We start from the raw sequence: 11,453 nt of genomic DNA, 5'->3' as shown, positions 1-11,453 counted from the left end.
TGTGTTCAATGCGAATAATCAGGGAACCCATAGATTCCTTTTGTGTCATTTTCAAATTTGGTAATTTATCAACTATGCAAGCAATATCTTCTCTTTCTTCTTAAATTTACAAAAAGAAAAAAAACTGATGTTAATTAAAAAAATGGTTTTGTTTACACATTTTCAGGCATTGGACAGAGCATGCTAACACTATCTTCAACACTCGCCTTGGACCAACACACAAGCAACCAGAATTTCAACTTATTGTTTGGTGTACGGTATGAGCGGGTTCGGCCTTGGCATGGTTCTTCTACCAATGCTGGCTGATGTCTTAGGTCAAGCTTACGGTTGTAGAGGTGGTGTTCTTATACTAGGCGGCTTTATGGCCAACCTAGTCCCTTTAGCAATGACCATTCAGGTAGAACCAGCCTCGGGTCAGGACCGAACAACGGATCATCTTGCAAACATTGATACTTTTGAGGAAAGTGGTCTATCTGAAGAAAGATTCTGCAACGATCGCCAGACCGAGGAAGAAGATACAACACTGTTATGCAGTCCTGGTACATCATCTTATCAACCTGAGGATCAGTTGCTTGATGATGACACGTCAATGGAATCTACAGCAATCGACAAGATCATGAAGGAATCTCAAGAACAAGACCCTAGTTCCAGGCAGGTCCTTAACAGAATACGTAATAGTATACGCCAGTCCGATTTCTACAAGGACCCAATTATTAACGTCATGTTTGTATCTACTTTCATGTTCGGTGTGGTCTACTGTGGCTGGCATGCTTTTCTGGTGCCACATGCAATTCAGAGAGGGTACTCCATCCGTGCTACCATCTTGATGACTTTATTTGCCTCGGTAGGAAATTTTCTCGGAAGACTCTTGGCAGGCGCCCTCTCCGACCGGTTAGCGAACCCCATCAGTCTGTACCTTGTTGCTGCTTTGCTGAATGCAAGTGCCATTCTGTGCGATGCGTTCCTTCATCAGTACTATGTTATGTTAGAAGCGGCGTGTGTATCTGCTATCAGCATTGCTGGGATGTCTGTGCCGGGACAACTGGCAGTGAGGAAAAGAGCATCTCCTGCAAAATTCGACGTTGCATATGCAGTCAATGACCAATTCTTCTGCCTTGGAAGCTTCTTTGGAGGCTACTTATCAGGTTAGAAATTTTCATTCATAGGGGTATCTAATTAGTATTCGGATTATTATACAAATAATGAATGGTTATGAGTTCAATAGTGCGAATATTTTCATGAGTTGAAAGATTAACATTCTATTCAACGAGGCGTCAGCCGAGTTGAATAGAATTAATGTTAATCTCTCAACGAATGAAAATATTCGCACCATTGAACGAATGAAAAATATTTATTATTTGTTTTATACAACATCGAAGAAGATCTAATAGAACGTTAATCAACAAATTATGCTTTACTCCTTATATTAAAGATAAATTCAAGTTGGATTCAAGCCTTCTCGATTACATTCAGATTGCCTTCGCGTCAGATACACGCAGGGATACGCGCGCGCACGGCAGAGAGGTACGCAGTCTGCATATAACCAAAAATGCACGACCGTGCAATATACCATCTATTGAATATCATGTGACCAACACTCCTCCAATCAAATGACAGGGATCCACGTAAGTGTTGTATAATATCTATTACGTGGGTGTGCTATGTGTTATCCCCCCCCCCCCCCCCCCCCCCCCCCAAAGTGTTATATCAAACAATTCGACTTGGCCTATGAGGACCCGACAGAATTGTGTTATCGAGTGAAGAGAAACTATGCAGGTTCCCGCTTTTCATCATGGAATTTGATGGGTGACAGAGCTGCAGAATTAGCCAATACTATCACTCCTCATCAACTTTTCCCGTCGATAGAACCGAATTGGTGACAAAGCGGATGAGGGGAAGGGTTAAAACGTTACTACCTTCTGTTCTACTGGCCGTCCGTTTTAACCGACACCATCTATCATGCCTCCCGGAATACACCTTGTCTTTTTATATTAAATATATTTTTAAGGCATGGGTGTTTGGCCCCGTCTTGTAATCATTTTTGTTTGTATAGATTTGCATCTATACCAGTCTGACTCATCAAGCTTTCTAACTGTGAAGTTTGAATGTCCTATTTAAAAATATATTAATCCATGCCATCGAAGGTTATGAAGTGATATAATGCTTACTTTGACTACAAAAATATTTATTCGATCATAAGAACTTTCTCCATATAACAAATAAATTATGCCCAAAACGAGTCCTTGAGGATTAAATTACCACTTTCTTGCCTATAAATCTATAAAGGCGATTAGCTCAGACTTAGTCTAGGTAAATAAAATTTTATTCACTATGATAAAAACAGAAGGGTTAAATAAGATAACTCATAAAGATGTTTGATATTTCGTGTGACTAAAACATAACGAACCTGTTTCTTGTTCTTTCTGTTTGATACACAGGTCTTGTCGCTGAAACATTTGCATCCTATAATGCCACTTTCAAATTTCTAGCTGCTGTAGACCTCTTGGTGTTTTCACTGATGCTCCTGGTTTTACTGATAAAGAAACCCCTTAACGTGTGATTTTATTAAGACTAGGATAGTGACGGGCATTGATAATATCACATAATGTGGTATAGTTTAACCATATTAAACGGGAATAAGCCTTTATAACTATAACCTTTATAACTACCACCTATACCAGATACACCTTTTCCTACTTATTATGCAGGTAGTGCAACTACAATGTCAAGTAATCACTATTATCACAGGTGATTATGGGGATAACGTCATTGTATTGATTGTGACGTCATAAATCCGGTTTGGTCTCAAATGATGGACGGTATTGATCCAAAAGGTAAGGAGAGCACACACGCCGATTCTACCCTCGATACAATGTTTGGTTCCTAAGACGAAAAATGTGTTTCTTACATGTCTCATTGTTTGGAAGTACTACACATGCATTCCAAATTTCAAATGTGAAGTGTTATTTTGTTTTGGATTTTGCTCCTCCATTAGATAGTTCTGTGTCTATTCTCATATGCTTCACCCCTTTGTTTTTATTTCGTTGACTGAATTCATTTCATTCACCAGCTATCATTAACTATGATAACGTTGCTTTATCTGGCAAGTCACTGGCATGATTTTTATCAAATAAAATATCCTGATATGGCCAGTAAAGTACAAATTAACTAATATTTTTTCCATTTGCAACTAATGAAGAAGCAGTTAAGAGAGAGGCCAGGTATTATTTCCTGAAAGATATTTTGATTCGCGTGCATAAATCTCTTTTTACCTGACCTACGAGATAATTTTATCTCTCATCACCGAATTCGAGAAATGATATTACCTCTCTTGACTTGCCTTGAGAGATAGAAATTATCTCTCTACACCTGACTTTAGAGATAATGAAATCTCGATTGACCTGACATGATATATAACTGTATATCTCTTGCTTTTAACTGGGGAACAATCTGCTACTGGATCTGAGAAATGATATCATCTCTCTTGACCGGACCTGAGGGACTCGTTTGACTTGACTTGAGAGACAATATTATCTCTGTTTTACCTTCCTTGACGGGTCCTGATAACTTCACCTCTTTTGAATTATCGTGAGAGGTAACATTTTCCCTCTTAACCGGAGCAAAAAGACTCACTTGACCTGACCTAGACTAAAACAATGCAATACTCTCACAGCTTTCAACAGGTGTCTAAAAACACATCTTTTCTTATATTGTTGTAATATTCACCTTTGTTTGTAAGTAATGTAAGCTCTGCATGGTATTGTTCTCTCTTTATGTTTGTTTGTAAGTATTTCTTGTTTATGCGCTTTGTATCTAATGAAAAAGGGGCTTTATAAATGTAATATGGTCATTTATATTATTATTATTGTAACAGGTCAGATCGAATTGATCTGTTTTATAGTGAAAATATCTATCTATTTCTAATCGATATCTCCTCAGGAAGCGAAGAACAAGAAAGTAAGAAGTTTATATGTTTACAAACTTTGTACTTCAAAGAAGTATGACTCACACATATTCTGAGTAGAAGCTATCAATTTGGCCAAAACATGACATTCCATAGCTATGAGAGAGTTTATGATGTACGGTCACTTGGTCAAATGTTAGTAACTCGACCCCCCCCCCTTCCAGAACACTTGTAATAACTTTGCCAAACAAACCCCAGATTGTAAACATCAGATAGGAACCATACTTCCAAAACAAAAGACTTCCTGTCTCCCTTCCAATAACGAAACCCTTTCCCAGAACAGGTTACGTGTGGTATAAGCTATGGTCACAAATCTGAGCAGCGACCGACCAATCAGTAGCCTGCTCGGTCGCTGCTGGAATTTAGGCATCGCCCAGCAATTAGGTCGGTGCCGGGCGGCGACCGCCCAGGCACTGAGCGTATTTTGGGCGGCTAGTGAAAAGTGAGCAGGCGCCGCCCAAATTTTAACTCCGCGCTAAAACTTCAGCGGCGACCGAGCGATGCTCTAAAAACGAGCGGTGCCCGGGCGGCCGCCGCTCGGTGGCCGGACAGCCGCCGGGCAGAATTGGTTAAAAACTCGCCGCTCGGCCGCCGAGCAGGCTACTCTTGGGTAATGTGACCATAGCAGTAGCTATACCACCGTAAGAGGGTAACTGTTATAAAAGAAGGCAGAGGTATTTGTCAGATTCACTCCTGCATCTGCACCCCCATCCATGGGGCAGGCAGGGAGGTCGACTCTGCAAGCTTTTGGTATTACTTTGTACATTAATAATAGGTCAGAAGATTATTCTTTTGTCAAGTTTGATAATTATTAAGATAATTAGTATTTCTGTAGATGTATTTTGGTGTTGGTTTACAACCTTGTATCGTTCTGAACGATAGTTTGTAATGAATTAATATGCATTCTGTAAGATGTGGCATATTATCTGTATAATCATCAGCAGGTTGATTTTGCTAGTGAGTTAAGCCCTAGATTAAGATTTGGTAATAGTAATTTGAGATGATTTGAATATTACTATGTTATCTGATATCACTTGTAATCTTTACGAGTTTTAGTTATATAATGTGTTGTTGAGATTAACTCTGGATAATCGTATTTTGCAAGACAGTTGTAATTAAAAGTAATGTTTTAAGAGTTAACAGTTAGCGGATATAGTCTGAATCTTCTTCAGTTTTCTGTTGTATATCTATAGAGTATAATTCACAATGATTTGTATTAATTATTATTCCTTTAGGTATTGACAATCAAGATGTAAGAAGCGGGTACAATCAGAGGAAACGGTCCTCTTGGCCAGATTGCCAGGGTGAGTGGGTTATCATATTCAATGTATAAACCACTAATTCAATGTAGTTTTAAGTGGGAATTATGTTTGATTGTTTGACAAAGTTCACTTGATGGTTGTATTCATTTATTTGTTGGGAGAGTTATCCATAACGATGGAAGAACTTTATTTGTGATTAGATACTTGTTATTTTCATGTAATATTGATGAATGGAATATAAACAACCTGTTTATCATTTATTATCAATACTAATTTAGAACTTCCCTAAAAGAGGTGGGGCTTGAAAATGTTTTCAAGTGGGAAAATAACGACTATTAGTTGTCAAATCGACTTTAGGGCTATAGAGCCCAAAAGTAATAGTCTTGCTTTTCAGACAATAGTACCGAATGGTCATACGTTTTATGCTGCGCAAATATTCAATCAGTTTAATCTTGGCCATCACAAGAAGTGGGTTATTGATGTAGACAAATGCTCATGTACCCTTTACAACTCGTTTCATGTATGTTATTACCAAAGAAGAAAAAAAGCCAGTCAGTCACTCAATAGTGTCTGACAGTGAAGTCTAGCAAGTAAACGGGTTTCCTTGCATAATTTGAATATGAGGACACTGCTAACGTTTCAATTTCACAGATAGGACATACATGACATATTCATAATTCCTGCAAAGTTCTACAACATTTGAGTTTCCTCTGCCTGCAAACGTAAGTAGAGTGCAAGTAATGTTGTTGTTCAATTGTTAACAGGACATGAAAAAGACCGTGTCTACTTAATTACTTATTTTTCACTACATCTGTCCTTCTAATGAGGCTGTAAGGTATACATACATATGTTGATTGTATTTCCTCATTTTTTAACCGAATGGGGAAATAAACTTGAATTGAGTTGAATCGAATTGTAATTGGGGAACTTATTGATAATTTATAAAGTGGTATAGGTACATAAAACAGAGATATGTTGTAGTATATTTGCTAAATGCTGTGCTAAGTTAACATATTTTTGGAGGTCAAATTTTTGCTTCAAAATAAGCATTAAAAAGGTGATGTACACACTTGGCAAATTGCGATATATACCATTTGTGTTTTATTTTTATTTGTAGTGCTAATCCAAGCCTGTAATGCTAAAAAGCGTTTGGAAAGTTGCGAAATGTTTTTTTTAAGAAGAATGATGAAAATCCCTTGGACAATGAGGAAGTTCTTAGACGAGCTGGAGTGCAAAGGCAAACGATACGTGAGATGGTGATTAGGCAGTTGAAGTTCATGGGTCACAGAGAATCATGCTTCGACAGGGAAAATGGTGGGAAGAAGGAGTAGGGGAAGAAGGAGGATACTTTGGGTGGACAGTCTGCAGATATTGTTGAAAGAGAGAGAGAGAGAGAGAGAGAAGAGTGGAGTGGAAGATCTGGGAGTGGTGCTAGTAGAGAAGGCTAGGAACCGAGAGTTGTGGAACAGCATAATCGCCAAAGTCAATGGCACTTAGGGCGCGTTCATGCTTGATTTTGACGGCCAGAATCAGGCATCTGTTACGCGTTTAGTTTAAAACACGATTGCGTTCATGCTCACTTTTGTAGAATCACCGAAAAACGGCGATCACGATCGCCGATCGTAAACTCACAAAAAGATGCGTTTACAATTTGTAAACGCGTTTAAATGGGGTCAACGCACTGACCTCTAGTGGGTCTACGTAGCATGCGCACACAGGTTTGCGAATCCAGCTGAAGGCCACCCAAGGAGAATTGCCTGGAGAAGTGAGCATGAACAGTGCACCGTGGAACTGCGATTACGATGAGCGTTTACGATGAGCGTTACAAATCGCTCATTCTGCCTTCAAAATCAAGCATGAACGCGCCCCAAGAGAGAGAGAGAGAGAGAGAGATAGTGCTGATCCTATGGACTATATAGGTAGGACATTGTCCGGTCGGGTGGTCGGGTTACATGACCTTTCAAGCAACGAATCCAGCAGGACAATAGTTTATTGAAGTTACACTCGATACGCAAGATTGGATTAATGGGAAATCATGTGATCAAGTTTTTTTTATACTGCGTCAGGCCTTATTCAAAAGGTGGCGATTCAGAGAGTGGAGAATCTGTATACAATATGAGCATGCAAGCCTGAATCCGATGAAAGGGGTATATAATATATTTTGTAAAACGCTTGGAGACACTGTTTCTATAGACCCACTAAGCGCTTTATAGACCCAAATTACTATCATTTTGGCTTCACCGTTCATATTTGATTCTTCATATTTACAATACCGTAGGCCTAGATACGGGTTGTTTTACAATCAGGGTACACACTAGAAAAACTCCCCTTGATGGCCGTTAAAAACAAAACAATGAACAGCCGAGAAAAATCTTCCTTGGTAAACTATTTTGCACCGTTAGATCAACCTACAACAGAGAAGAAATTGTTTGAAACGACCAACTACTTTTCAAAATATGTAATTATATGCCGTTTTTTCACATTTTTGCTGTCTCGTTTCATTTGTGCAAAGTTTGAGCATGTGCATATCTGACATACGTACCCCAAAAACATTATCAACTATCAGAATTAGCTCTTCCAACGGGTCTTTGTAAGATCTGAATTGGGTGTAATATTTTGGCAAATATACAAATTTTAACTTTGCACCAAAAATGAGGTGCAAAATGTGTCAAAAAATGTCCTATCCGAAATCAGCATTATAATTTAAAGTAAGACGGCACTCAACTAATTATTTTGTCCTCCATGAAAAGAATCACTAATAACGTACAAAATATTAACTTTTCCCACGCTTACTCAGTTTTTGGTAAATGCGCGTTTCAAATTTGTTTGTCAGGGGTGTGTCAAAAAGTGTCCTCTCCGAAAAAGCGACATTTTTTAATCAGCACTCCCTCAAGAAGAGCCACATTTTGAAACCAAATTTAAATGTTATTAGTAGTCCTAACATTGTTTTTTCATGTGCAATAGATAATGTCTTGTTTTGTTAAATATTCACACTAATTTTGAAGTAACATTACGAGCCAGAGCAATATGACACTGAGTTCCCATAGGACATCTATTTCTTTAGATGGTCATATATCAGCCAATACTTAACATATTCAATTGATTTTCGACATTTGGACATTTTTTTATGCTCTTTCGGAAAATGATGAAACAATTGGGAAATTCCAAAAATAGATTTTTATGATGTCACTGCTTTGGTACTCTTTAGTCTTACCAATCCACTTTACCAAAGCTCAACATTACTTGTCATTCATAAGCTTCAAAAGGGATAAAGAAATATGCTTCTTACAAAAACAAGCAACAGTTGTTTAACTTGTTTTTTAACAAAAGTTGTATTCCTTGTGCAAATGATTAAAAAAAAAAAAAAAAGATAGAACATGGTAATGACACATTATTTCATTCCAATACAATGATTGCGATGGACTTTCAGTAAGTCCTCTGCTGCATTTAGAGAAAACTACTTTGGAGAGAACATTGTAGGCCTTGTATAATGGTTGGCATATATCTCTCAGTTTAGATGTTTAGTTAGCAGAGTGATATAAGGGGCATGCCCAAAAATTATGTTCATGAGACATAAAACTTCTGTCTAAGATTGTACATAACTAAGTTGCACACATAGAATTTGTGTTGATACGGAAAGATGGATCACGAGCATAAACCAATCATATGTCAAAATATAATGTCCTCTCTGAATGTTAGTGTAAAGCATGTAAAATCTTCAAAACACTGATATATGGTTAACTATTCCTAAAAACTTGTAACTATACATAATCACAGTATTGTGTCCATGTACCTTCTTACAATATTTAGTACAATGTGAATCCAGTTTTTAGTACCGGCAAGTCTTACACGTGAGGGACAATATCTACGATGGGTGATTGAAGATCTATATGCAGATCATAAATGGGTGCTAACAGGGATAAAATATGTTCTAATAAACCTTACATATATACCCAGTTTCATTTATGCCATAAAATAATGAATCATAATTGTAGCAGGCAGTTCCAACTGCATGTAAACAAAAAAAATGTCCTCTCCGAACTAAAAATTGCCCTCTCCGAACGGTTTTTTGAGGCCCCTTATCTCAAGAACCACTATCCTTTTATTCTGGAAGTTGGTATGCAAAAGCACCCTTACCATATGTAGCTGTGCAGTACAGAATATAGGGTCGAACCGCTGTTTTTTTTTTAATTAGTAACTTCATGCTGTCAGGCCATCATTGTGTGGTATGTAAAGATGCAAAACTGAATTTTACATGAATAAAACCATTTTGCACTTGAACAATTGAGTTGCATTCTGACTCCATATCATCAAGTTATCAAACTATGTCATTCACATTTACCCAAAGAAACAATAAATATTTTCTTTCTGCATAATATCATCAGGTGACACTTGATTCTATTTTTTTCATTAAGGACAGGTTTAATGCTTGAAAAAGAAAAGTTTGACACTTGTAGCCCTGAAATATTATATATACAACACACAAACGAAAATTCAGAAGAATCAAAGGAACTTTTTTTTTCACCCCAAGTGAGACAAAGTGTGTACCCTGATTGTAAAACAACCCATATCTAAGGTTGTCCCGTGTCTGTTGTAAAATGTATTAAAATAGAATTGCACGCAAATATTTATTATGGCTCTGAAGAATGCTGTTCTTCAGTATTATCTCCTTTTCAGCCTATATATCTGTCCTAGTCTTTATCTGTTCCTAAATTTGTCTAGTCTCCTCTCCAGTTTGTCTTTCTCATTTCTCCACGCTCTCTCTCTCTCTCTCTCTCTCTATTATTGTATTCTCAGTCCTTCTAATCTTCTACCACATTTGTTTTAATTTCCTTCTGTAACTCATTCTCCTTCTATTATCCTCTAGTCATCCGTTTCAATCTCTTCTCTTGTTTCTCTGTCTTTTCTTTTTTTAATCTCCTTGATTATTCACTGTGAAATGCTATTCATAATTTGTAATCAAATGTATCAAAGGCTTTTGACAGATCAATAAAATACACCGATAGTGAGTAAATTATCTTCGAATGCATTAATTATTTTACGGAAAAAGATATTATATATATATATATCTATATATATGTATCATAAATCAATTGATTTGGTCGATCCAGTTCGATTGCACAAACACGGCACTAATGGACAGAGATCCTAATAATTACAAAGCTTGGTCTTGTTGCTCTGTTCGCCAGCAGTTTAAGGATATGGAATCCCGCGGCACATTACTTACAAGTATTAATGCTGATTGGGGTCCATGGGTAAAAAAAAATGTTACCAGTGACCTTTGACCTACACAGTCACGAGGGAGCATATTAAAATAGATACAGAAAAATCTAAGGGAGGAGCCGAATTCAAAACAATATAGCAACTCACGTTTGAAATTTGGAATGTTTGTATAGTATTTACCTGAAAATTAAACATATGACAAACAAATTTTTCGTCTTAGGAATAAAACTTTTTTTATCAAGGGTAGAAACAGTTATGCCCTCCTTACCTTTTGGATCAATACCGTCCATCATTTGAGACCAAACCAGTTTTATTGAAGTTTAAAGTTTTTATTTGTTCCACATTTACATCAATAAGCAATTTAAATTATTTTTGTTATACAAGCGTATAAGCGTAGATTACAAACACACAAAGTCAAAGATTTCAAATGAAGTATAATGTACGGAAAATAGGTACGAAGTTTCAAAATATATAGATATGACAGGCAAGTTAAAACAATGTATAATGTGGGAAGCCTAAATGAAAAGCATAGCTTGTATGTAAATAGGCTCCCGTACTGAGTAATCAATAGGTCGGAATTTATAAAGGTATTATACGAGGTGTAAACGTAGTGGTATAGTATGAAATTCTAGAGACGTACAAGGAGAGTGATTTTGAGAAGAAAAGAAAAATAGAATAAAGAGTAAAGAAGATAACATAATAGTTATAAAACTGTATGAGAAGGTGGAAAAGGAGAGGAAGAAGAGGAAAACGAAAAAGAAGTGGATTAAGATGGGGCAGAAGGAGAAGAAGAAGAAGAGAGAAGCAAATTGATCAAATCAATGGCATTGCATAATAACAAAAACAAAGTCTGTATGATATCACAAACAATACAATGTCGTAATCTCCATAATCCTGTGATGATTTTAGTGGGGTTTTTTTTACATTTTAATTGCACTACCTGCATAACAATTTGGAAGGAGAAAGTGTATCTGTAATTTCAGTAAAATGCCAGTAAAGCCTTA

The sequence above is a fragment of the Strongylocentrotus purpuratus genome, unplaced genomic scaffold (genome assembly GCF_000002235.5).
Source record: "Strongylocentrotus purpuratus isolate Spur 01 unplaced genomic scaffold, Spur_5.0 spur5_scaffold_20, whole genome shotgun sequence".
Lineage (NCBI taxonomy): Eukaryota > Metazoa > Echinodermata > Echinoidea > Camarodonta > Strongylocentrotidae > Strongylocentrotus > Strongylocentrotus purpuratus.
Note: the sequence above shows the minus strand (reverse complement) of the source record.